The sequence below is a fragment of the Acanthochromis polyacanthus genome, chromosome 7 (assembly GCF_021347895.1).
Source record: "Acanthochromis polyacanthus isolate Apoly-LR-REF ecotype Palm Island chromosome 7, KAUST_Apoly_ChrSc, whole genome shotgun sequence".
In the NCBI taxonomy this organism is placed as follows: domain Eukaryota; kingdom Metazoa; phylum Chordata; class Actinopteri; family Pomacentridae; genus Acanthochromis; species Acanthochromis polyacanthus.
In genome coordinates this window covers 43,347,759-43,351,888 of record NC_067119.1, presented here as the reverse complement: position 1 = coordinate 43,351,888, position 4,130 = coordinate 43,347,759, and the positions used below count along the sequence as shown (strand labels likewise).

Here is a 4,130-nt window from a genome sequence, read left to right as displayed (position 1 = left end):
CATGCAGACACATTCTGAGCTGCATGCAGAATCTATGGATTGGTTCCTGTGGACTCTTGCAGATGCAGGGAGGTGATAAAACTGTGAACAAGAACATATTTCCAGATGCTGAAAGTTTAAAACTGGCCATGTTGTAGTTTGTGATGTATAGAACGGAGTCCTCCAAATGGACCTCAGCGACTGGAAAAAACGTCCATTTACCACAACTCTGTGTCCATGGTGTCCACAGCTGCCCATGTGTGTCTGGGAGGGAGTATAATCAAGGATTAACTGTACAGTTGGTGTGTAAACCCGTGTGGTGTAGGACGTCTTTCAAGAACAAGGAAATAATCAAAGCTGTGCTTCAAACATAAATGACGTTTAGATAAGCAATAAAAAATTCAATCCAACATGAGAAATATAAATAGGCTAAAATGAAATAGAAGTTTAAAATAGGCATCATACCATATGGCAACCATACTTTGCAGTTCTCTCAGTTCAACACTTCTGCTGCTACTCGATCGTACCAGTGAGCAAATAACATCTGCCTGCTAACCCAGCTGTTGATCCGTCCCCTCAGTCGCTGCCACTTGTCATTCAGTTTGATGGGCTGTCTGAGGAACTCTGTGGCATAAACCAGAACCACTGTCTTACTACACTGATAACCCAGCAGCCCAGCATGCATCTGGCATGTGACCTGAAGCTGACTCTGCATCTCTACTCAACCCTTTGTTTCAGTTATTGGTTCAGTTCAGTTACTTTGCTCTGCTGTTGTCACTGCTGTTCTGTGGCTGTTAGCCTTACCCGAATAGCCACATCTGGCACACCACTGGCCACACTAGATACACTGTCAAAAAAATTTCCGTTAAAAAACGGAAAAAGTACTGGTAATTAATTGCCAGTACTTTTTCCGTTATTCTACGGACACTTCCGTAAACCCTTATAACGGATATTTCCGTATATTTACCTGACTTCTTCTGTATCATTTACGGACACTTCCGTCAATCGTAATATGGATAATTCTGTACTTTTGCAGTAGTTTCTCCGTTTTTCAACGGACACTTCCGTAAACCTTTATAACGGATATTTCCGTATATTTACCTGACTTCTTCTGTACAATATACGGACACTTCCGTCAATCGTAATATGGATAATTCCGTACTTTTGCAGTAGATTTTCCGTTTTTCAACGGATGCTTCCTTAAACCTTATAACTGATATTTCCGTAGATTTACCCTACTTCTTCTGTACCATATATGGACACTTCCGTCAATTTTAAAATTGTGTACAGTTCAAGGCCTTTCCCTTCAACATCCCCCAATCTGAATAAACCAAAGATATTGAAAGAGAACAGTTATTTATTTTGTTTTGTTCAAACAGTTGTATGTATTTACTCCAATTTCTTAAATAAACATAAACATTAACGTTCCAACAACATACAACTTCTCTATTAAAAAAAAAAAAAAAAAGTGCAACAAGTTTTCTATAAAACATTAGTGCAGCAATACATATCCATGAAATTGAGGTTATGGTGCCAATCGTCCATAGTTAAAGACATTTCAGGAAAACGATAAAACACTGCATTTGCCATTGCTGTTGCTGGTTTGCCTCTCAGTGGAAAATGAGGAACCCCCTCCAGGAGGAAGTAGAAATCTACCCCTCCAACTCCACATTCCACACTGACAGACTCAGTTCTACCAGTTGTTTAGCAGTGACAAATATCACTCAACTTCCCTCCACTTGAACTTCCCTCCACTTGAACATGGGGGATTGGAACCCATAGAATTTATGCTGTGCTTATTTTTACATAACCCCTCCACCACCTGTATATCATACAAACTGAATGGAGACATTTGCACAAAAACATAAAATACAATAGAAAATAATGGAGCTCCCACTTTGAAGTTTATCAAGCATTGTCATTATGTTCAGTTGCCTTATTTAAAACTTTTTCACAATGGAAAATATTTTCCGGACTATTGAGCGCCTTCACAAACATCCCACTAGGGATGTCCTGATTCAATCACATGGCTCCAAGTTCGTCCTCAATCAAACCTTTAAATTTTCTGTAAAATATACATATATTCAGATATAATATTTAGTTATTTACAGAATTTGGACCTAAATGTTAACATTTCCTACATTTTTATTATGGTTCAGTGTAATCAAATTTATATTAGTTATTTCTTCAAAAGTACTTTAAAAAGTACTTCTTAAAGTTTAAATTTACAGAAAAACTTCCTGTATCTTTATTACAGAAAATATCAAATACTTGACATAAATACTTGATGCTTGAAAATATCAAATACTTGACATAAATACTTGATGCTTGAAAATATCAAATACTTCATATTCATTCAAATACTTCATATTTATATTTTCAAGTATCTGATTGGGACTCACTATGGTTTCAAAAATCGAATGACTGACTCGGGGACAACAAAAAACAAAAAAAAACAACGGGCCATCCCTGGCACCATCACCATTTGCCACTGTTGATGTCGGCTCACCTGTCACGTGCAAAATGAGAAGCCCCCCCTGGGGAGACGCAGAAACTGTCCTACAACTCCCCACTCCCCATTCTCCACATTGACAAACTCAGCCCAATTTTAAACCCTGCTGTGGCAAAGATCAATCTCCTCACCCAAGTCCCTCCACTGAACTTAGGGACACAACTGATTTGTTTAGGACATACAGTATTCACAAAATAATGACCCTGCAGAAGAAGAAAGTCACCCTCTCGACTCACAAAGTGTGTGGTGAGCTCTAGAGGTTCAAGTGCAATCAATATTGAGGACAGTCATGTAAAAGAACATTTATATTATGGTAAAAGACTGTTTTACTTCAGAACTCCATTTTTTTGGATTCACCTATTCAAACAAATATTGTGTATGCATGTGTGTGTTACTTTCAGTCCACAAAGTTCTGTTTTGCGCTTCGAAAAAAGCTCAAATCGCCCATTCAGATTCCTTCTGCTTGCATTCGAACTCCTTAAGCTGAGTCACCAGCCTGGACACCTTTGGAGGAATGCCGGTCTGTTTCTTCCCGGTCACCTCAGCCTTGGAGCCTCGCTCAGGATTGATCCCAAAGAAAACCCTGAGAATCAATAGAAATATATTAGCCACATATGTAACTACTGTACTTGAATGGCAAAGATGTGGGGGAAAAAAAGTATCTGAACCCTTTGAACTTTTTGCCATATTTCAGGCTTTAAACGTAAAGATATAAAATTGGAATTTTTTTTGTTAGGAGTCAACACAACAATTGTGAAACAACTGAAGTGGAAGAAAATGTTAACCTTGTATGCAATCTGAATTCTCGCGGTATTTGTGAGTTCACAAATGACGAGAATCCATCTTGCCATGGTAATCTCACAGAATGCTGCATTATTTAAACATTTGATGTTGCAATGTTGATCTTCAATCATGCTAACTAATTCTATGTGTGATAAAGAGTCAGTGAGTGACTTGAAATGTCGCTGAACTAAAATCTGTGTGCAGTTGCCTTTATTAAACCTTTTTCACTATGGAAGACATTTCATGGACTAATGAGATCATTCATAAATAAGTATCAGTTTTATATTATTCAATGATAGAATACGTGATTTGGTCAGTATTCGTATCTGAATACTGAATTATAAGTACCCATACTCTTACCAGTTTTGAAAAAACTTGTGTCTGTGCAACCCTATCAGCAGCGCAAAGTGGGTCAAATATGATGGTTCATTTACATTATCTATACTTCAATCTGTACTGAGTACTGTATGGAGTGTTTAGTCTATCACACTGTTAAATTTACCTCTTTCTTGGTGAAAAGTTGTTCAGGGTCTTCCTTGAAGTATTTTGCAATGCCACAGACCAGCTGTATTGGACCTTCACCAGTCTTCATTCCTTTTGAGTCAAGGAAGTCAGTAATGCCCTTTTCCTTTTTGGAAAGTTCCTGTTGAAGATTGAAGATGTTACTTTATTGTGTGCAGGTATACAAGAATATAAATTATTTTGGTTTTGCTTCCTCAAGACAGTGCAGCCGCATAAAACAATAATGACAGTGATAACACACCTGTGCCAGCTTGTCTTGTACGGAGAAGCCAAGGAGTTTGGATGCATGGTCAAAAAGGTACGGAACATCAAACAGGAACGGCCACTCGTCCTT

The 4,130-nt window shown here is 38.0% G+C and overlaps 1 long non-coding RNA gene across 1 annotated transcript; it reads right to left on the bottom strand.

The window, feature by feature from the left end:
* Nucleotides 1-1,318: 1,318 nt before the first annotated feature.
* LOC127534883 (uncharacterized) lies at nucleotides 1,319-4,130 on the bottom strand. The gene is made up of 3 exons (XR_007943436.1): nucleotides 4,038-4,130; nucleotides 3,777-3,917; nucleotides 1,319-3,074 (listed from the first exon to the last, which is right to left on the bottom strand). It is a non-coding gene; the product is annotated as an uncharacterized LOC127534883 (long non-coding RNA).